Source organism: Phascolarctos cinereus, unplaced genomic scaffold (assembly GCF_003287225.1).
Source record: "Phascolarctos cinereus isolate Bilbo 61053 unplaced genomic scaffold, phaCin_HiC Scaffold_3;HRSCAF=262, whole genome shotgun sequence".
In the NCBI taxonomy this organism is placed as follows: Eukaryota; Metazoa; Chordata; class Mammalia; order Diprotodontia; family Phascolarctidae; genus Phascolarctos; species Phascolarctos cinereus.
This window is the reverse complement of record NW_027555736.1, coordinates 116,303,690-116,327,845: the sequence shown is the minus strand read 5'-3', so window position 1 is coordinate 116,327,845 and position 24,156 is coordinate 116,303,690. Positions and strand designations below refer to the sequence as shown.

At 35.0% G+C, this 24,156-nt stretch overlaps 1 protein-coding gene across 4 annotated transcripts in view; it reads left to right on the top strand.

The window, feature by feature from the left end:
- ZFAND6 (zinc finger AN1-type containing 6) overlaps window positions 1–24,156 on the top strand; it is a 97,376-nt gene that overhangs the window by 30,237 nt on the left and 42,983 nt on the right. Inside the window, exon 2 of one of the 4 annotated variants that reach the window (XM_020965817.2) lies at window positions 22,104–22,264. The exons of the other annotated variants lie outside the window; for them this stretch is intronic. The gene's annotated coding sequence lies outside the window, so the exon portion shown is untranslated. The remainder of the gene's footprint in view (window positions 1–22,103; window positions 22,265–24,156) is intronic. 4 annotated transcript variants of the gene reach the window in all.

The following is a 24,156-nucleotide window of genomic DNA, read 5'->3' as shown; positions in this document are numbered from 1 at the left end:
GGAAGCTGAAATGTACCTTTTTGTCACTAATTTCCCTACCCTTAGTTTTTATTTTTTTATTTAAATAGTATTTTATATTTTCCCCAGTTATATCAAGAAAATGTTTTAGCATTCATTTATAAGACTCCTGTTGCAAAATTTTTTAGCATTCACTTTTACAAGATTCATTTTAGCAATATTTATCAATTAGAACTAATGGGGAGGGGGTAGCTAGGTGGCACAGTGGATAGAGCACTAGCCCTGGAGTCAAGAGGACCTGAGTTCAAATCTATCCTCAGACACTTGACACTTACTAGCTGTGTGACCCTGGGCAAGTCACTTAACCCCATTGCCTGGCCAAAAACCGAAACCAAACAAACAGACAAAAAAAGGAACTAATGTGAGTGAACCAGGAGAATTGAAGCAATAAAACAGCAAAGAAAAAGGAGAGCAAATAGGATACTTCCATCTGCATTCAGACTCCATAGTTCTTTCTCTGGGTTGTGGATAGCAGTTTCCATCATGAATCTTTTGGAGTTGTCTTAGATTTTTGCATTGCTGTGAAGAGCCAAATCTATCAAAGTCAGTTATCCTATAATGTGGCTGTTACTGTGTACAATGTTCTCCTGGTTCTGCTCATTTCATTCAGCATCAATTCATGTAAGTCTTTCCAAGTATTTTTGAAGTCTGCCTGCTCATCCTTTCTTATAGCACAATAGTATTCCATTACATTTATGTATCAAAACTTGTTCAGCCATTCCCCAGTTGATGGGCATCCCTTCAATTTCCAAATCTTTCCCACCACAAAAAGAGCTGCTATAAATATTTTTGTACACATAGTTCCTTTTCCCATTTTTATGATCTCTTTGGGATACAGCCCTAGAAGTGATATTGCTGGGTCAAAGGATATGCACAATTTTATAGCCCTTTGGACATAGTTCCAAATTGCTCTCCAAAATGGTTGGATCATTTCACAACTCCACCAACAATGTATTAGTGTTCCAATTTTCCCCACATCTTCTCCAACATTTTCCATTATCCGTTTTGTCATGTGTGATGTGGTACCTCAGAGTTGTTTTGATTTGCATTTCTCTAGTCAATAGTGATTTAGAACATTTTTTATATGAGGATTAGATGATTTCTGAAGCCTTTTCTGATAGATTCATTGACTTTAGATAGCTGCTTATTTCACATTATAAAAATTTATAGAAACTTCTCTGCTTATCTGAATTCTTATTGTTTTTTTTACAGCATAATAATGTTCCATTTCATATCATGTACCCCAAATTATTTAGCCATTTCTTAATCCTTTGCAAACTACTTTATTTCCAGTTTTGTTATTGAGAGAAAAAAATCTCAATGTGAACATTTTGGCAACTTCATTTTTTAGAAAAAGAAGCTAAGGTCTAAGAGGTTAAGAAATTGGCTGGTGGTCATATAGCTGGGAAGTAGGACTAACATTTAAATTGAGACCCCCTTAATTCCATTTATGATTTAATGGAGCATATTTAAGAATTTCAAAATAAGGTTATGAGATCAGAGGGGCAAGGACATAGCTAAGTATCACTGAAAGCTTTTTGAAAAGATGACATTTCACTGTGGTTTTATATTTGAATATGAGGCAATAGGTAAAAAGGAGAAAGAGAAAAGACACTTTCATCTGTAGAGAACAGCATGAAAAAAGTATGGTGGTATTTAAACTCAAGTCATATTATTTTGAGGGTAGTGAGTCTATTGTGACTGGAGTATAGAAGAAGTAAATAGGAATTAGAGGAAATGAAGCTAGAAAGGTATAGTGGCACTTGAACAAATTACTAAAGAATCAGAATCACAGTATATCTATGTTGCTAATGGTAACTTGGGGAGGCTTCCCAACTATAGTCTATCCCAGTTCAATACACAATTCCTTCTCCCAAATGCCTGACACATGATTATCTAGTCTTTGATTGGGGAACCCATGACTTATAGATTGGCAGTCTGAGTGAGGAGCTAATAGTTCTGAATATTAAAAGACTCATTGGAAAATTTCCTCTATGTGGGTGGATCCTACTTGGAAAATTTATCTGGAGACATGGACAAGAAAGAAGTTGTGGTTGATTTGTCATCTACACTAATGAAAGGAATGTGTGGGGTAATGAAATATCAGATACAGTGAAATAAGTCTATTTATATAGTGCCATTGTGTAGGGACTTCTTACACTTAAAATTTTATTTAATCTTAACATATTTGCATATTGGACGTGCTTGGTTAGAGGAGAGCATTTAAAGACAGTTTATGCTACAAAATCAAAATCTTTTTTATCTATTTTTTGTAATTAACCAGACAATTGACATGGGTTTTTTTGTTCTTTGCCTTTCACAGGCATTTGTGTAATTGTAAAGCTGTCTTTTTTTTGGGGGGGCAATTGGGGTTAAGTGACTTGCCCAGGGTCACACAGCTAGTAAGTGTAAAGTGTTTGGTGTGAGGCTGCATTTGAATTTAGGTCCTCCTGACTTAATAGGGCCGATGTACCACCTGGTGCCCCCCAGCTGTCTCCTTTAAAGGAATGTGATGCAGTGGAAAAACTACTGGTTCAGAGACAGAGAAATTGGGTTCTAAAATTGGCTGTCCCGTACTACCCTTGTGATTTTGGGCAAGCCACTTCACTTTTCTGGGCTTTAGTTTCCTTATCTGTGAGGATGATTAGATGTCCTCTTATCTTAACAATCTTACAAGACCACTCATTCCAGTTTTTTTATAGTTCTTATTGTTAGTCATTCCTTACCTCGAGCCTAAATTTGCTGCACTCTGGATATAAATTCAACTTGGTCATAATGTATCTTTCTTGTATGTTATTATAACCTCTTAAATCCTTTTATGTCCATATTTATTAGGGAAATTAGTTTATAGTTGCTTCTTTGCTTTGTTTCTCTATATTCTCGGTGTTAAGAATGATTTTTTATGGTTTTATAGAATGATTTTTGATAAGATACCTCCTTTTCCTAGTTCTTCAGTTTATGTAATATTGTAATTAGCTATTCTTTGAATGTTTGGTAGAATTCACTTGTAAATGTTTTTCTTCTTGGTTCTTCACTTCTCTCCCCCTTTTTGGGATTTCATTTATATACTTGTCCAATTACTTTTTCTAAGAATTTAAATTCTTTCCTAACGTTTTAATCTATTTAATTTTGTAGCTATTCATCATTTTCATTAAAATTAGTTTTTATTGACATAATTGGGCAAAATAGTTTTCTAATTTCCTTGTGTTTCCCCTATTGTGAATTCTTTTATTTTTGTTTTTTTGCCAGCTTTGTTTTAAATCATTTTAAAAAATATTAGCCATTGCTTATGATTTGCCTTTTTTTTTAATCTCCACTAATTTTCTGATTTTATTTTTGACTGTGGGGTTTTTTTAATGGATTTTTTAGATTTTATTTCCCCTCTTATTGATCAAAGTATTCAGAGCTATAAATTTCCTTTTCAAAGCTTTGGATGCATCTCAGATGTTTTGCTTTGTTGTCTTATTCCTATCATTCCCTTTGATGAAATTCTTTGTTATTATTTCAGTTATTTGTCCTTTGATCCGTTAGATTTTTAGTATTAAATTACTTAGTTTCCATTTAAATATTACTCCTTTCTTCAAATGCCTTTTATGATCATAATTTTTATTGTAGCATTAGTAAAGAATATTTAATTTTGTACTTTTCATTGAGTTTTTTTAATGCCCTAAATTTATGGTCAGTCTCTTTTTGTAAAGGAGCCAGGTACTACTGAGAATTAATGCTATTTTTTCCCCTCAAAATTACTGTAGAGATCTATTATATCAAGCTTTTCTGAAATTCTGTTTAGGATTTTAACTTTCTTATTTATCTTTAAAAATAAAGTCTAAGATCTGAAAGTGATACCTTGGGGTCCCTGAATATTAGTTTTGTTGTCTATTTCTTCCTACAATTTATTTAGCTGTTCCTTTAAGTACTTGGATTCTATGCCATTTGATGCAGATAGAATAAATATTGTTATTCCTTTTCTGTAGTGCATTTGGACATAGTATAGTTTTCCCCTTTTTAGCTCTTCTATTTTTACTTTTACATTATCTGAGATCATGATTGATATACCTCCTTTTTTGAGTTTGCCTAAAACATAAATTCTACTCTGTCCTCATTTTTTAACTGTGAATCTTTATTTCAAGTCTATTTCTGGTCAAAACAAAGCATGTTAGCTGGTGCTTTTTAATCTTTTATATCCCTAGTTTTTAGCACAATGCCTGGCAAACATGTATGTACTTATTAAATGTTTTTTGATTGATTCTTATATTCTTTTCCATTTTATGAGTAAGTTTATCCTATGCCCACTTACTGTTAATTGCATATTTTCTTCCATCATATATTCTATACTTTTTTCTCTGCCTACCTGCACTCCTTTTTGTAAAATCAATAAGCAAATACTTATTATGTGCCTGTTGTGTACCAACCACCATATTCGATGCTAGGAATAAAAAGAATGAAATAATTCCCACTAGCAAGGTGCTAGTGGGAGAAACAGTAAATACTTAAATATATAAATATAAAGTTAATACAAATATATACATTATTTAAAAAGGAGAGCACTAGTAATTGGAGGAATTAGTAAAGGCTTCATACAGAATTTTGCATTGTAAAGGAAGGGAGGGAATCAGAGGCAGAGGTAGTAGGATATGCATTCTAGGCATTGAGGGGGTGGTTAGTGCAAAGACACTGGTGGGATATGGACTGTCATGAATGAGGAACATAGAGGAGGCTAGTTTGGTTGTTTTGCAGTGTGTGCAGTCAGTAAATATTTATTAAATATTATGTACTAGGCCTATGCTCTGGATTGTTTTCTAGGAGCTTACAGTTGAGTGGAGAAGATAGTATGCAAGTAATTAAATGTAATCAATTGAAGGAAAACACTAATATTAAGGGGGTGGATCAGGAAAGGCTTCTTGCAGAAAGTGTTTACCTGGAATTTGAAACCAATATTCAGAGAAGAGGAGGGAGAGAATTCTAGGCATGGAAGGGCAGCTAGTGAAAATGCCCAGAATTCCAAGATGGATTATTCTGTACAGCAAACAGTAAGGAGACTATCACTGGGTGACAGAGTATGTTGATGGGAGTTAGGTCTAAGAAGACTGGAAAGGTGAGGAAGTGCCAACTTATGAAGGGCTTTACAAGCCTAACAGAAAATTTTATATTCGATCTTGGAAGTCTTTCCAGGTTTTTCTGAAGTCTGCCTGATCATCATTTCTTACGGAACAATAGTATTCCGTTATGTTGATAATGCCACAATTTGTTTAGCCATTCCTCAGTTGACGGGCATCCTCTCAATTTTCAGTTCTTGGCCGTCACAAAAAGAGCTGCTGTAAATATTTTTGTACATGTGGGTTCTTTTCCCATTTTTTAAAATTAATTTATTTTGATTTATAAGCCTTTGAGTTTTAAATTTTTCTCCCCCTCCTTCCCCACCTCCCTCCCCAAGACAGCATGCAATCTGATATAGGCTATACATATATTCCTATTAAACATTTTCACATTAGTGATGTTGTAAGGAAGAATTAGAACCAATAGGAGGAACCACAAGAGAGAGAAAACAAAACAAAACAGAAGAAAAGAAATAGCAAATAGTATACTTCGATCTGCATTCAAACTCCATAGTTCTTTCTTTGGATGTGGATGACAGTTTCCATCATGAGACCTTTAGAGATCCTTGCTTTGCTGAGAAGGGCTAAGTCTGTCAATGTTAGTCATTGCACAGCATGGCTGTTACTGTGTACAGTGTTCTCCTGGTTCTGCTCACTTCACTCAGCATTAGTCCATGCAAGTCTTTCCAGGTTTTTCTGAAGTATGCCTGCTCATCATTTCTTATAGCACAATAGTATTCCACTGCATTTGTATACCACAACTTGTTCAGCCATTCTCCAATTGATGGGCGTCCTCTCAATTTCCAGTTCTTTGCCACCATAAAAATAGCTGCTATAAATATTTCTGTACATGTGGTACCTTTTCCCATTTGTATGATCTTTTTGGGATACAGACCTAGAAGTAGTTGTTGATGGGTTAAAGGGTATGCACAATTTTATAGCCTTTTGGACGTAGTTCCAAATTGCTCTCCAGAATGGTGGATCATTTCACAACTCCACCAACAATGTATCAGTGTTCCAATTTTCCCACATCTTCTCCAACATTTATCGTTGTCCTGTTTTGTCAATACCATGACTTCAGCCATTCACCAGTTGATGACTCTCCCCTCACTTTCCAGTTCTTTGCTATCAGAAAAAAAGCTGATATAAATATTCTTGTGTACATATGAATCTTTTTCTTTCTTTGATCTCTTTAGGGGCAGGGGTGGGGAACCTGTGGCCTTGGAGTCTCAGTTTTACAGAACAAATCTTTTTGTTAAGGATATTTGTTAAATTTGGATTCAGTCAAAGAGGGCTTCACTGGAAGACTTAGAGGACCACAGGTTCCCCACACCTTGCTTTAGAGTATTGCTGGGTCAAAAGGTATACATAGTTTACTAATTTATGGGCATAGTACTAAACTGCTTCCCAGAATGGTTGGACTAGTTCGCAGCACCCTTGTCACAGTGCATTAGTGTACCTATTTTCTCACATCCCCTTCAGCATTTGTCATTTTCCTTTTCTGTCATGTTAGCCAGTTTGATGGGTGTGAGGTGGTACCTCAGAGTTGTTGTTACTTGCATTTCTGTATTAGTGATTTAGAATATTTTTTTTTTCCGTATGACTATTGGTACCTTTGACTTCTTCATGTGAAAACTGCCCATTCATATCTTTTCACCATTTATCAATTGAGGAATGTCTTTTATGTTTGAAAATCTTACTCCATTCCCCATATATTTTAGAAATGAGACCTTTATCAGAGAAGCTTTCTATAAAGATTTTTTCACCCCATTTCCTGATATTCCTTTAATTTTTAGCTGCATCATTTTTTGTTTGTACAAAACTTTAATTTTATGTAATCAAAATGATTCCTTTGAAACTCCATCTCTTGTTTGGTCATGAACTCTTCCCTCATCCATAAACCTGACAGGTAATTTCTTCTCTACTCCCCTAATTTGCTTGTATCACCCTTTCTGGCTAAATCACGTAACCGTTTTGAACTTATCTTAGTGTATAGTGTGAAATGTTGGTCTATACTCAGTTTCTGCCGGACAGTTTTCCCAACAGTTTTTGTCAGAGTGAGTTTTTGCCCCAGTAGCTGGGATCTTTGGCTTTATGAAACACTAGGTTATTATGCTTATTTGCATCTATGGATTGTGTACCTAATCTGTTCTACTGATCAACCTCTATTTCTTACCCAGTACAAAATTGTTTTTGATAATTACAGCTTTGTGTGTGATAGGTTGTGATCTGGTACACTAGGCTGTTTTCCTTCTAATTTTTTTTCCCCTTGTTCCCTTGATAATCTTTGACCTTTTTCTCCTCCAGATAAATTTTGTTACTGTTTTTCATAGCTCTTTAAAATAAACTTTCTATAGTTTGATAGGTATGTCAATAAAGTAAAAAATATAAAGGAAAATTTTATAATGTTTTAATACCAAATCAGTTAATTTTATGTTTTTAAAAGTTATTAAAATTTTATTTAATATTATTTTAAATATTTTTATATGTTTAATAAATTTATATAAGCAATATAACAAGTAAATTGATTTGGATAGTATTATCATTTTTATCAAATTGGCTCATCCTACACTTGAACAATTAATATTTCTCAGTTATTTATATCTGCCTCTTTGTGTGAAGAGTGTTTTGTAATTATGTTCTTATTTCCTGTATGTTTCTTAGCAGGTAGACTCTCAAATATTTTATACTGTCTTTAGTTATTTTAAATGGAATTTCTCATTCTGTCTTTTCCGGCTTGTTTTTTGTTTTGTTTTGGTAATATACAGAAATGTTAATGATTTGTGTGGGTTTATTTTATATCCTGTAACTTCGCTTAAAGTTATCAATTATTTTACTCAGTTTTTTAATTGACTCTAGGATTTTTTAAGGAAACTATCATACAAAAAATGATAGTTTTGTTTCCTAACTTCATATTCTTATGCCTTCCATTTTTTTCTTACTGTTACAGCTAGTATTTCTAGTACAATATTTAGTAATAATAGTGATAATGGACATCTTTGTTCATCCCCAATCTAGCCTATCTAGACTTTTAGGTTATTCCCCATTACAGATAATGTTTGCTCTTATGTTTATATAGTTACTACTTAGAATTTTAAGGAAAGCTTTATTTTATTCTTATGCTTTCTAGTGTTGTTGTTTTAACAGGAATGGGTGTTGCATTTTGTCGAGTTTTTTCTACATTTATTTTTGTTATTAATGTGGTGAGGTGTACATACAGTTTTCCTGATATTGAACCAGCCTTGCTTTCCTAGAATAAATCCAGTCTGGTCATAGTGTTATCATTTTTGTGATATATTTTGGTAATCTCCTTGCTAGCTTTTAAGAAATATTTTTGCATTAATATTTATTAGGTATCCCCATTTGGGTATCAAGATCAGTAGGACTCCTTTACCATTTTTTTCCTCAGACCATTTATGTATTACTGGTCATAATCTTTTAAATGTTTGGTAGAATTCACTTGCAAATCCAGTCAGTTTTGGAGTTTTTTTATGTCTTTTCTTTTTTTAAAAAAAAGTTCTTGTGTGTGTGTGTGTGTGTGTGTGTGTGTGTGTGTGTGTGTGTGTGTGTGTATAGCAGTTGGGGTTAAGTGACTTGCCCGGGGTCACACAGCTAGCAAGTGTCAAGTGTTCGAAGTTGAATTTGAACTCGGGTTCTCCTCACTCCAATGCCCGAGCTTTTTATCCACTGGGCCATCTAGCAGCCCCCCTAAAAAATAGAGTTCTTTAAATAGTTTCTTTCCAGTTCTGTTAATCTAGGCGATATAGATTTTTGTAAATGTTTGTCTGTCTCACTTACATGTCAGTTTTGTTGATATATTGTTGGGCATAGTAATTCCTAATAATTGTTTTTATTTCTTCATTGGTTGTGAATTTATCTTTTTCAGTTTTGATAATGGTAATTTTTTTTTAAAGTTAGCTAATGGCTTATCTATTTTTTTATTTTATTTCCTTCAAAAACCCAATTCCTAATTTTATTTGTTAGTGTTTTGTTTTGTTTTTTTACTTTTTAATTTTGTTACTGTCATTTGATTTTTCAGGACTTCTATTTTGGTGTTTAATTGGGAATTTTTAAATTGTTGGTTTTCCAGGTTTTTTAGTTACATTCCCAATTCCTTAATCTGCTCTTTCTCGTTTATTGATGTAGGTGTTTAGAGATAGAAATTTTCCCCTAAGTACTGCTTTGGCTGTTCTCCACAAATTTTGGTATACTGCATTTTTGTCATTATGTTTAATGAAATTGTTTCTGTGATTTGTTCTTTGACCTACCCGTTTTTTCGGGTTAAAATATTTAATTTCCAGAGCAGCTAGGTGGTGCAGTGGATAGAGCACCGGCCCTGAAGTCAGGAGGACCTGAGTTCAAATGTGGCCTCAGACCAAACATGTACTAGCTGTGTGGCCTTGGGCAAGTCACTTAACCCCAATTGCCTCAGTAAATGGGAAAAAAAATTATTTAGTTTCCAAGTAACTTTTAATATATGCTTCAAAAGCCCTTAATTGAATGTAATTTTTACTTCATTGTAGTCAGAAAAAAGTATTTAATTTTTCTGCATGTGTTTGTTAGGTTCTTGTGCCCCAGTGCATGCCCAATTTTTTATGAAGTTTCCATGCACAGCTAAGAAATAGGTATGCTCCTTTCTTTTCCTATTCAGTGTTTTCCAGAGGCTTATGATTTCTAAGTTTTCTAACATTCTATTCATTTCCTTAACTTTCTTGTTTATTTTATAAATCTGAGTCTAAGCTTAGGTAAATTTAGGTCCATTCTCCTTCTCTTCCCCCCCCCCCACTAGCTAGTTCATCTTATAAACTCATTTAAGTTTTCCTTTAAGAAGTTAGATGCAATGCGACTTGGTACATATATGTTCAGTATTGATATTAATTCATTATGCTTGGTACCTTGTAGCAAAATGGAGTTTCTTTGTTTATATTAATTAGGTCCATTTTTGCTTTGTCTGAGATTGTGATTGCTACCTGTGCCTTTTTTATTTCAGCTGAAGCATAATAGATTCCACTCCAGTCTCTTGATTTTACTCTATGTGTACTTTTCTTTTTCAAATGTATTTCTTAAACAACATATTGTTGAATTCTAGTTTCTAATTCATTCTGAAATCTTCCATTTCATTGGATGAGTTTATCATTCTCATTCACATTTGTTGCTTAGCTATGTGTTTCCCTCCATCTTGTCCTCTTATATGTTGTTTTCTTTTATTTTTTATGCCATTCTGTCTTTAATAATCTGTTTTGATTCTGACCAGACTCCTTTAAATCACTCTTTCTAATCCCTACCTTCTTTCTTTTAACCCCTTTCCCTCCTACTTTCTTTCTTGGATAAGATGAATTTCTGTACCCAACTGTGTATTGTTCCTATCTTTAACTGTTTCAGATAAGACCAAAATTGTGTACCTTTTGCATCCCATTTCTATGAAATAATTTTCCCCATTCTTCCTCTCCATTTACCTGTCTCCCAGTGCATTCTTCTTTCATACTCTTCCGTTCTTCTTTTCAGATCATCCAAATATAATCATGCCCATGGCCCTCTGTTAAGATCCCTAATGGTTTAGAGGTTACATGTATTATCTCCTTGTATCAGAATATTAACAGTTTAACCTTGCTTAGTCTTTTATGATTCTTCATTCACGTTTACCTTTTTATGTTTCACTTAAGTCCTGTGTTTCAGTGTCAGGTTTTCTTTTCAATTCTGGCATTTTTATCAGGAATGTTTGAAAGTCCTCTATTTTACCAAATGTCCATTTTTCTCCCTCTGTAGGAATGTAGTTAGTTTTTCTAGGTCATTTATTCTTGGTTCTAATGCTAGATCCTTAGCCTTCCAGAATATATTCCAAGCCTTGTATTTGTTCAAGGTGGTAGCTGCTAAATCTCATGTGATCCTGGCTGTGGCTCTGTGGTAATTTGTTCCAAATTTTATTGAATTTGTCAATTATTTCCAAGAATTATGTGCTTTTAGTGTTTTTGGTCTATTTTCTAGTTTTTAAGCAGAACACTGACACAGTTGTAACCTTTAGTCCCACACGTAATATGCTTGGAGTGGAATAACCAGGCCAGGAGACTTAGACCAATGAGGAGCCAGTTTTAGTTGCTCTAAACCTGCAAAACCTCTCAGCAAGATAACAGTGACTAAGTCCAACAGCAGTCTATTGAAACTCAACTACACATAAGCCAACAGATCCAAACCTGGGTCAGGAATTTGGAGATCTCAGACTACAAGGGCAGTGAACACATCTGGCCTAGATTATATCACCCTGGAAGCACTAGAAACTTCCAAGGCCCCAGACTGAGCTATGAAAGGAAGAGGACATAAAAAGACAGCAGCTCAGGCCAGGTACCTGCCCCCTCCCCCTAGAGGGGAGCAGAGCCCATAGCTAAAATAAAGTCTAAGTCAACAAGCAGGCTAAAAGAATATGCACACGAAGATGCCAAGCATAAAGAGCTACTGGAGCGAAAAGGATGCTCAAGAAACAGAGATTACTTGAAAACATCTACAAGTACAGTGTCAAAGAAAAATGCCTGTAAGAATTCCTGGAAGAGTTAAAAGAGAGGGATACTGTTTTGGTAATGTCATCTCTATTAAAAGATTTTCCTTGGCTTCCCAGATTAAGTATATATTAATTCGTTATCTTGACATTTTAGGTCCTTCATAGCCTACCTCAAACCTATATTTTTAACCTTTCACACTATTCCTTCTTTTACTCTGTTATAGCCAAATTGGACCACTCAGTTTTTACCATTGTTATTTTGCCTTTCCCAGTTGTCTTGTTCATAACTATCTCCCTTGCCTGCCTCTGCTTTTTAATGTGTCTCTGGCTTTCTTCTGTCAAGGCCCACCTCCTTTTCAATAATGCTTTCTTCTGACTCCTTATTCTCCATTGTACCTATCATATTTTTCCTTATCTCATAGTGACTTTCTCTTACTTTCTCCTACTATATCATATTGAAATCTTCTTGAGAAACTGAGTCTGATTTCTCTGTATTGTCTTTGTATCCTTAACCCTAAGCAAAATGCCCTCTATGTAGTTGCTCTTAGCAAATGTTTATGGAATTGAGTCTAACAGTAATAATAATGATAATTGTCTTCCTCATCGTCCAACAACTGCAGGACCCCAACCTAACCCAGTTCCACTTTCCAAAAATTTCCCTTGCTGTTGTTGTGAAATATAAAGAGCTTTAAGGGACCTTATAGATCTGCTGATCTAACCCTTTTGTTCTATAAGTGGAATTAAGGCCCAGATTATATCACATATTACATTAGCCATTCAGTCAGGTAATTGTAGATGTTATTTTATTACTTCATCAAGATGAACATGGGGTAACCAAAGTTTCTTTCATTTGTGTAGTATTGTCCAGTTTTCTCCCCACCTAGGATGATTAGTGAACTCTTACTCTGTAGTTTGGCAGCAAATTAGGCTTTTCTTGCTTGGTTTTAGTTATGACCCTTTCACATCAAAACAACCATCTCTGTAATCTTCTAAATCCATGCCTTTTAGCAGTTGTTTGGTAGTATAGGCAAGGGATTAAACCCTGGTCTTAAGTTTGATTCTTGCCTCAGACAGTTACTAGCTGTGTGATCCAGGGCAAGTCATTTAACCTTTCTGAGATTTATAGTTCCCTCATCTGTAAAGTGAAGGGGTAGAAGTTAATGGCTTCTGAGGGAATTTCTAGCACTAAATATTTCATCCTTCTTGATCTGGTCTCTCTCTTTCTTTATTCCTTTCTGGCTTAGAGAAGTCCTGTTGTGTGGCTGTTGATTACCCAAAACCTTTTTTCTTAACTGATTTACTTTTATCAAATCCTTTTTTTTTGTTTTGTTGTTTTTGTTTTTGTTTTTTTTGCTTAGTCAGTCGGGATTAAGTGACTTGCCTAGGATCACACAGCTAGTGTCAAGTGTCTGAGGCTGGATTTGAACTCAGGTCCTCCTGACTCAAAGGCCAGAGCTCTAGCCACTGTGCCACCTAGCTGCCCCATTAACTGATTTTTTTTTGAGTACATTGGATGGTCACTGTAGCCCTGTTAACTTGAATCTTAATCACCTTTTTGAATTCTCCCCTCCACTTAAAAAAACATATATATATATATATATATATATATATATATATATATATATATATATATATATATTTATATATATACACACACATATATATATTAACATAACTTTTTCATTTCTTACCTCGTCAAAGTCACTTTCATGAGACTTCAGTGGAACTTTAGAGGCGAAGGCTTATGAAGAGGTTAGCTGTATAGCATACTGTTTTCAGGAGCGCATGTAGGTATAGCTATATTTACAACTATGGTGAATTGAGTACAGTTTCGGCTAATATTTGTCTTGATTCTTGCTCCTCCCTTTCTTACTGAGTATGAACCAGAAGATGAATATCTAAATCTGAGAACTTGGAGTTATTTCAGGAAAATTGGTCTGTAATCCAGGAAGTCTCTCAGCCTGCAAATTTCTGTAGAATCTAGTCACACTGTTGATTTATAATGCTATTGGACTTAAAGAGATAGTTTCGAAGCTCTTGTTACCTTTTTAAGAAGTGGCATCACACTACTTCTGTGATTGACTTGGAGCCAACTGAATTTCATCCAGGAGTACATTTCACACAGAAAAATGGGACAGCTAGTATAAGGCTTATTGTTTCTATAGAGATGAAATCTACATCTGGGTGTCAGCTGTAGATTGGTGTCAGTGAATTCCATGGTACTTAAACAATCCTAGTATGTTCTCAGGATGCCATAGTGGTTGTTGATGATTTGTTTTACAAACCACACCAATGCAGGTCTGATGGGTTTTTAAATAGTTTTGGAATTTACTTTCTTGGATCTTTTTAGTCTCTTTCCTAATTAAGAAATTGGAGAAATAGCCAAATTGCTAATAATGGAAATTAAGATGTACGAATTTTTAAGAAAATACTCAGGTGAGTACTACTGAATAAAAGTGACCCTAATTCTGCATGAAAATCTTGAAGGCAATCTACTTCTGTAAATGAGAATTTAGGAAAAGAAAACTTGGGGCATCTAATGACCTATTTTCCCATCATCACGTTGCTTCACTCCATTGCCCTAAGTCATAGGGTAGTGGAATAAAGAAGAGAAGTTAGAGAGGCTTGGTATGTTTCCATTGTAAAGAGTTTACTGAATTACCTAATAAAAATCAAAGATGTAGAAGACTATATTACAGGTGATTTTTTTCTATAGCAATTCCTTTTTGTTCCTTTTTTATTACTGAATATCTTTAAAGTATCTTTATGAACAATTTTGAGTTTCAAAATTCTTTCACTCCCTCTGTCCCCTCCCTCAATCACCAAGAAGGCAAGCGATATGATACCTATTTGTTCATGTGAAATCAGGCAGAACATATGTCCACATTACCCATATTACAAGAAAAATAAAGTGAGAAGGTTATACTGTGATTTATGCTCAGAGTTCATCATTTCTTTTTCTAGAGGTAGATAGCAGTTTTCATTATGAGGTCTTCCAAATTGTCTTGAATCACTGTATTAATTAGAGTAGCTAAGTTTTTCATAGTCACCATCAGAACGTTGCTGTTACTGTGTATAATGATGATCTGGTTTTGCTTGCTTCACTTTGCTTCAGATCATACAGGTATTCCAGGTTTTTCTGAAACCATCTTCATCATTTCTTATAACACAGTAGGTTCCATCACAATAGTATACTATAACATGTTCAGCCATTCCCCAATTGATGGTCATCCCTTCAATTTCCAATTCTTTGCCACTGCAAAAAGAACTACTATAAATATCTTTGTATCAGTAGGTCGTTTTCCTTTTTCTTTGATCTTTTTGGGATATAGACCTAGTGGTATTTTACTGGATCAGAGTGTATGCACAGTTTCATAGCCTTTGGGGCATAGTTCCAAATTGTCCTCCAGTATGGTTGCAGCAGTTTTCAACTCCACTAACAGTTCGTTAATATACTTATTTTCCCACATCCCCTCCAGCATTTGTCATTTTTGATAAGTACTCAGTGGTACCTCAGACTTCCTTTAATTTGCATTTCTCTAATCAGGTGATTTAGAGCATTTTTTTATATGACTGTAGATAGCTTTGATTTCTTCTTGTGAAAATTTTCTGTTCATTTTTCTTGACCATTCATTAATTGGGGGATGACTCTTATTTTGATGAATCTGACTTCTGTACATATTTGAGAAATGAGGCCTTTATCAGAGAAACTTGATGGCTGTTATTACTCCATTGTCTATGGTACCTTTTAGCAAATTGTGGTTCTCTTGTTTATCTCTTTTAATTAGGTTTGTGTTTGCTTTTGCTTTGTCTAAGATGATTATTGCCCCTTTTTTTTTTTTACTTCAGCTGAAGCATAATAGATTCTACTCTAGCCCTTTATTTCAGTTCTGTGTTTTTCTGTTTCAAGTGTTCTCTCTTGTGAACATCATATTTTTGGATTCTGGTTGCTAATCCATTCTGCTACCAACTTACATTTTTGCTTAAATTTTTTTAAATGTATTTCATTAGATATTTCACAATTATATGTAAAAATATTAAATATTTTTAAAAGTTTTGAGTTTCACTTTTTTCCCTTCCTCTTGGCTGTCCCCCCTCCTTGAGAAGGCAAGCAATTTGATATCAATTATACATACAAAATTAATGTAAAACATTTCCATGTTAGTCATGTTGCGAAATAAAATAAAATTAAAGTTTGGAAATTATGCTTCGATCTGTATTCAGAGTTCATCAGTTCTTTCTCTGGAGAGGGATGTAATACAGAACATTATTTTGCCATTTAGGTAGTAGGGCCCTTTAAGCCATGGAAAGCAAAAGTTGGTGCTTAATCTTGCCCCAGACCTCTTTCCTCCTAAATCTAAACAATAGTGTGTACTCTCGCATAGCTCAGCATAGCCCCTACCTCCAACGCAAATGGATAAGAAAGCTTGCAATATAATTGCTTTAGATAATTATGGTTATACCAGAGACCAGGACACCTGGTCTGGTTTGTGTGATCTCTGATCCGTAATAATGGGGTGCTCAGGTGCTTGTGCTTGTACTTGTGCCCCAGTTTCTCTCTAGTCTCAGAAACACTGTCTCTGACAACCATTCCCCAGCCCAAGGACACTGTGCCTAGCAGTTATTCATGCATGGGCCTCAGCATGACCCTTATCTCTCTCCCTGGTACAGCTACACAGAGCTGGGCTGCTCAGGCCCCAGCCCTCAGATCATGTCTCTGGAAGCCTCCCAATTCCTCAGTAAGTTCCTGTGTTGTGAGAAAGCTTTCCCTTGTTGCAGAGCATTCTTTCATCAAGACAGAGGGAGAGGGGTGTCCTTGGCCAGCCCAAGAACTCTTCCCCCTGCCAGACTCCAAAGATCCATCCCCCTCCCTGTCCTGTATACTCCCTGTACTTTCCCATCCATAGCCCCCAAAGACACCTGCATTTTTGGATTACCTCATCAGTGTTCCTCGCATTTCTTTCCCATGCTCTTTTCTATATAAACCCTAGCTCAACCTCTGATGGGGGCTGCTTGATTTGGATGTGCATACCCCTGGCAGCCGCGTGCTAATAAATCCACGTCTTAAATTGCGTCTGGATCTCACTCGCTGATTTCTTGGTATAGCAGGGATAGCACTTTTCATCATGGATTGGTTGGAATTGTCTTGGATCATTGTCTTGATCAGAGTCTGCTTCCACAACTAAATGGGAAGGGGTTAGGTTAGATGATCTTGAAGGACTCTTCTGCCTCTAAATCCTAAGAAGGAGGATAGGACTGACTGGAAATATGATTTCTTTAAACCAAATAGTAAATGAGCTTTTATCAGGTACCTGCTGTGGACCTGGCACTATGCTAGGAACGTGCAGATTGAAACTGAAAAGAGAGATCCTGGTTACTGACACTAAGCAATTTATATTCTTTTGGGGGGACAGAGATGGGTTGGGTAACATTTAGGAGCAGACAAAATAAATCCAGAGATTTGTGCTTATAAGTACACGCTTGTCTGTATGCACAATTGGGGGAATCAGGAAAGGCCTTTTGAAGGATTTAGCACTTCAGCTGATCTAGAAAAGATCTAGAGCATTTCAGAAGTATGGACAACCTATGCAAAGACATCTTAGGAGGAGTGATGGCATGTTGTAAATGAGAACAGTGAGTCAGTCTGGTTGCTGCATGAAGTGTGGAAGGGAAAATACTAAGTAGCCTAGAAAGATAGGTGTGAGCCAGTATTAAAAAGCTAAGCATGAAATTTGTATTTTATTCTAAAGACAATGAACCACTGCTTTTTGAGCATGTGAGTGACGTGGCTAAACTTAGATTTCATCGTAACACTGATTGCACAGATCTGATGAAGTTTGGGGACAGCAGAAACTACGAAAGGTCAATTGAGAGGCCATTGTATTAGTCCAGGCTAACGAGGATCTTTTGTGTAGGAAAAAAGGGACAGTTGTGAAATGAGGGACTGGAACTTTGGAGAAAGATGAGGACAGGATATGTAGATTCGAGGAGTTATCTGTATCAGAGATACAGATTTTGTCCATTTGTAAGGTCACTAATGATGCTCAGGACAAAGCTCTAGGTAGTCAAGGAGAAGAGCATAAAGAACAAGATAGGGATTGTACCTTACTGTGAAAAATCTGTTTAAGTATTACTACAACTTTACATGTAGGTACAAATGTACCTAACATTTATGTTTGTGTAACTTTAAAACATTCCAAAGCCAAATAAAAGCCAATTTTAAAAATATTTCTATAATATTTGTAAAGTAATTTGCAAACCTTAAAGTGCTTTATTTATATAAATGTTAAGCTACTTAGAATCATCGATGCCACTGCTGTCCATTTTTTGCAAGTAAGTGGAATAAACACTTTAAGATAATAGTTCTTAACCTTTTTGTATGTCATAGACTGCTTTGACAGTCTGTGGGCCTCTCAGAATAATGTTTGGGGGGGATGGGTGTGTGTCTGTGTGTCTGTGTCTATCTGATAACAAAGGAGACCAATTATCTTGGAATGTTTATCAAAATAATTAGTCTGTGGAGCACAACTTAAGAACCCCTGCTTTAGGACATGAGTAATTGACAGGCTTTATCTCATTTGGCTTGATGTTGATTAGTATTGGCCTCAGACCAAACACTTGACACTTGCTAGCTGTGTGACCCTGGGCAAGTCCAACCCCAATTGCCTTGCAAAAAAAGAATTTTGATAAACATTTCTATTATATGTGCTTCAAAATAATCTTACATTTGGTTGTTAATAGTGTGCAATTCTTTGTAGACTGTTTATAAAGTTTGACCACTTATTACCTCCCACCTAAATGAAAAAAACCCTTCCTTTTATATTCGTAAATAGAGGTCCAACCTCTCTACTTTAATCCTTACAGCACTGGAGAGAGTTCACTACCTTTCACAGGAAGCTTCTTCCAGTATTGGTTAGTTCTAGCTATAGAAAGAATAGATCTTATTACTCTTTTTCTATGTGATCAAATAACAGGAATGTTTGAAGGCTGATGTCACATCCTTCTCTCCTTTCTCTGTGTCCCAAATCTTATCACTTGACTAAACACATCAGCTATTCCTTATACAGTGATCTCTAGATGCCTTATTAGATGCACTTTAAGTTGTCAGTTATCCTTTTTAAAATGTGTTACCCACAATTGGACACAATACTGCAGATACAGTCTGACTGGCATGGAATGTAGTGAGATTATTATTCCTTCTTGTAGTCTGGAAATTCTATTTCTTTAATGCAGCCTGATTCTTAAATTCTTTAGAAGTTGCTTTTTGACATAAGAGCCTGTGATTAATCCCCCAAATTTATTTCACAAACACTAGGTCTTCTCTGTTATGTATTTAAACAATAGAAGCAGCAACTGTAAACAATTGTCTTCTCGGTTTTTTACTTAGACTTTTCATTATCCCTATTATGGCTTAACTGTCATTTTTAGCTTTGTTATCTTCTGATTTAATAAATATCTTCTAGTTTTTTTAAAAGTGATTGATAAAAAACAATTGAGCTGGGTAGGGACAGGAAAAAGGCTGTTGTAGCTTGCTAACACAGACCTCTCTCCTGACTTGGAGCTGTTGATAAGTTTTGAGTACATTTGTTCAGCCAGCTGATACTTTTTCTTTTAATCCTGCATACTTGTTCTTATTAGAATGATATTCCCCAAAGGAGTAACAAGATATAAGACTTTAAAACCCTTAAACACATACTCTTTGGCTAGAGAGTCCCTGATTGTCTTTTTGGAATAATTTGAGGGTTTAGAGTTCTACAGTATCTGACGAATTTTTGAATTTTTTCTCACCTCCGTTGAGGGAGGGTAGAAGGTGTTTATAAATTGTTATTGCATATTTTTAGTCAAAGTTGAGTACTTTGATCAACTCTGTGGAGAGTTTTACTGCTTTTCTTTAATTCTTGTAAAAAGCCAATGAAGTGTCTACTAATTTATAGAGAGCAACTAAACTACCTGTATTTGTGGTACCTTTTCTAAAGAACATAGAAATACCAAGAATTATGAAACTTGGTGTATAAAATACCCATTCTACTTGGATTTAATAGTGTTATTTTTTAGTATCCTGTATTCTGCATTGAGTAAAAGAAAGTGTCAGGTATGTGAAATGATAGTGTGTACTTACTGGTATGACCTAGAATAAAGTTAGCATGTTGTCTTACTTTTTTTGAATCAGTAAGACATGTTGAAATCTCCTGTTTGCCTTACTGTTATACAGAGAACATTTTTAGGTAATTTACCAAATATGAAGTGTAGAGAGTGAAGGGAAGCTTTCTTTGTAGGCTTAGCCATTTAATGAATATTCTGTACAAATGTAGGGCAAATTTTTTTTGGTTTATCAGTGAAGATGGAGAGTAAAAGTCAAACATATATTTGAAATTCAAAAGATTTTAATGGATATTATATGTCAGATGCTGCAGTATAAAGTAGTATTTGATTCTGATTTCATGATTCTGATTTATTTCAATTTGATGATACATTTAGTGTGGAAGAGATGAGGAAACAATTTTTTCCCCCATAAAATGGAAAAAAAAACCCCTCTTAAATCTTATTAAAAATCCCCATGGCAAATACTGAATATATAAGACAGAGCTGGAAACCAAGAGTCTTGGGGTCTTGTTCCAGCTATGCTTAAGCTGATAATCAAGTGGAACTAGATCTTTAAGCACCTCTCAGTTTGAGGCTCATTTAGCAACAAGTTGAAGCAGTAAGTAGTAGTGTGGTGGTGTGGATGCAGTGCAGGACCTGGAGTCAATGAGACATGAGTTCAAATCCAGCCTCAGATACTTAGTATCTGTGTGACCCTGGGGAAGTCCCTTAATCTTTCTTATCCTTAGTTTCCTTATCTGTGAAATGGGGATAATAATAGCACCCACCTCACACAGTTTGTTGTGAGGATCAAATGAGAACATAATTGCAAACTATATTGCTCTGTGTAAATGTTAGCAGTTATTTTTCATGATCATCACTCAGCTGGAGAAAACATGAATTCAAAAGGCAAACAGATTCTTATTGGCAGTTGCTATAACTAGAGAAATCTCTTTCTCATCTTGGAGATACTGGTATTCTTGTCCATCAGTGTGGTGTCAGAGGCAAACTGCCTCTTTTTGTGATGTTAATAGGAATTGCTGGATTTGGAGTTAAAGGCCTTGAGTTTCAACCCCACATTTATTTAGTATGCTTGTGACATTGGACAAATCATTTAACTTCCTTGGATCTCAGTTTCCTCATCTCCAAAATGAAGACCCTGGACTAGATCTTTGACAATTTCCAAATCTAGAACACAACTTTATTATACCACTTGAAAATAATATGAAAAGAAAACCAAATCAGAACATCTTGACCCAAAACTTGACCTCAGCTGGTTGATCTAATTGATTTACTGTATGTATATATATGTGTGTATATATATATATTATATATGTAATAGCATCTACTGTTTGAATAAGTAAAACTATTGTAAGATTTAGTGCCGAAATAATTAAAGTCAGGTTGTTGCCACTATGATTTAAAACTCTACTATACTTTCAATATTTAAATCTCTTGTTATTGGTACATAAACTCCTGCCCTCCCCTTCATTTCCTTACCCCCCAAAAAAAAGAATATTGGGAAGTTTCTTTGGAGAGTAGGGGAGAGCAGAATGAATTGAAGGCTATATTTTTCTTTAATATGTACTGTTAAAGATATTATAATACCAAAATATTAGGCATAAGGAAGGAAAAGTAGAAAAGGAAATGTTATGTTGTTATTATAGGGCACTTACCAAATTTGCAGTATGAGCAGTATGAAGTTCGATGTTTGAAATTCAGAACCCATTTGAACTTGTAGAAACTACATGAATGATATGGTTAGGATCCCAAGGCAATCTAACCCCCCCCCCCCCAGCCTATTTAACTTATAACGGACCTTATAAAACTTGCCATTTTATAGCATGAATTGTTCAGGAAAATAGATTCCAAGCCCTAGTATGGCATATCTCTGACCACTGTCTCTCTCATCCCTTCATTCCCACTCAGGGTAGAAAATTGATTCCCTTCCTATCTGTAGCGTGCAAACATACACACCAGCAAGGGCAGGTGGAATGGGAATTTCATGCTTCCCGGTGATGGAGAACTCAGGATTTTTGGTTCAAGGTCTAGTACTTATTTGGATGATGAGGTCTTGCAGATGTCAGGGACTTTCTGTGTTAAATAACTCAAATAAATGTCCTTTAGGAAAATAAGAGAGATGATCTGCTTATTTTAATATTCACCCAAAGCTGGGGACTGGGGAGTGCGGGAGGTAGGAGCAGTTATGGAAAGGGTTGAATTAATTGCCTCGTGAAAAGCTTCTGGTGGAATATGTTTCTTCTTGGGTTTTTTTTAAAGAGTGTTCACAACAGATCATTTTTTAATGAATATAAATAGTAATGAAACTGTTTCTTAAAATTTTAGAAGATTTTTTTAGAATGTTCATAATGGATTTTAACTGTTTCAACTCTTTCATGTTAAATGTGTTACAGGAATGAAACTGAAGTCTGCTGCAATAAAACACTGAAGGCTTTAAAATGTTTTCTTGCATAAAACTCAAACTTTAAGTAGCTGCTTGTGAGGATAGGGAAGTCAGAAAGCTAATGTCTGTCTCAAGATACAGGACAGCTGTTTGTTCATCAACCTCAACTGTGTGAGTAGAGCCTTAAGCTTGTAACTCTGCTTAATTGGACATAGTGAATAAATTTTTTTTCTTGTTTGTGTGAAGCTATAGTGAAATCAACATGATTAAATATTTTAGAAAACTTGCTTTTCTTCCCTTCCCCCTGCCTCCTCCCAACCCTGCCATGGGTAGGATATTGAGGGTGAAATGGGTAGTGATTAGTTTTAAGAATAATAGAAAATTCTTGGTATAAGAATTATGAGCATTAAGACTCGTAACTAAATTTCAAGTGTGGCAGTGTTTCTTCTTTTATTTGAAATCATAGAGATTCTACCTCTTATAAAAATAACCTAAATCATAGTTAGAGATACGTGATTGATTTTTCATTTAGCTTATGCTCCAAACAAAATCGACTGACTTAAAACGTGTGTGTGTTTTGTATAGTTTATATCTTAAAATATATGTATACGTGTATATACTCATACATGGCAGTGAAAAATAGGATTTAGGGTAATAATGGTACATATTCCAATTTGGTATGCCTCTGAAAATAATAAATCTTTAGTTAAAGAAACATTGATTATGTTGAAGTGGTTGTTTATTAAGTACAGTTGGAATTATATGTTAAACTGCTTGTTAGGATGCTTGTTTTTAAAGTATGTTTTAAATTGCCTCACTCTTGAAAAGCAAAATATTAGCCTTGCATATGGATTGATTTGTACAGTTCTACTTTTTCTACTCCGTCTTTTCTTCATAAATTTAGCAGTGAGACCCTCGAAGAGGAATATGGCATTTCATAGGATGTTGTTCAAAAGGCATTGTTTTAGAACATAAACTGTTGTCTATTAAAAATAGTGAAATCTTATTACGCTTATTGAGTGAAGTTATTACTGTTACACAGCTGTTACTTATGAAACGATGATACTCTAATTCCAAGTCTAGTGCCATTCCACTTTTAAGGATTTATAAAATGATATGTCCTATTTTCACAGTATTCACGGGAAGGGAATCATTTGTTTAGCAACTCTTACCATGCAGAAAATCTGTACCTTGGAATTTATATTCTATCTCTTCTGCTATTGTTCGGACCTTTGTTTTGTAATCAGTGAATATCAAGAACAAATAAATGGTCACAAACCTTCATGTAGTTATATTCACTGGATCCTATGTGAATCTGGTTGGTGTGCCTTTTTCAAGAAATTGGCTGGAGACAAATTACCTTTAAACTTTGGGAAAGATTTTTCTGCATGATTCATGCTTAAAATTCTACAAATAAATGTGGATCTGAGTTCTAGTGCTAAAAATTGAGAAGGCATAGAAAGTACATTTGTATCACTATCTTCTCTAGCTTTTCAAGTTTCTTGATGACTTACCTGTATGTAGTCCACTTTTTTTGCACTTAAAATTTATTTTTTCTCAATTACATGCAAACAAAACTTTTTAACTTTCACTTTTTAAAATTTTGAGTTCCAAATTCTCCCTCTTCCCCCTCCTTGAGAAGGCAAGAAATTTGATATAGGTTGTACATATGTAGTCATGCAAAACATTTCCATATTAGCCAAGTTGCAAAAGAAAAAAAGGATTAATAAATAAACTTTGATTTAATCTGCTTTCATACACCATCAGTTCTTTCTGTGGAGGTGGATAGTATTTTTCATCATAAGTCCTTCAGAATTGTTTTGGATCATCGTGTTTCTGAGAATAGCTAAATAGCTAAGTCATTCACAGTTGATCATCATACAGTAATGCTACATCAGTATATGTAATTCTTTCCAGGTTTTTCTGAAACCATCCTGCTTGTTTCTTAGAGCACAGTAGTATTCCATCACAATTATATATCATAACTTAATTCAGCCATTCCCCAATTGATGGGTATCCCCTTTATTTCCAATTCTTTACTGCCATAAAAAGAACCACTGTAA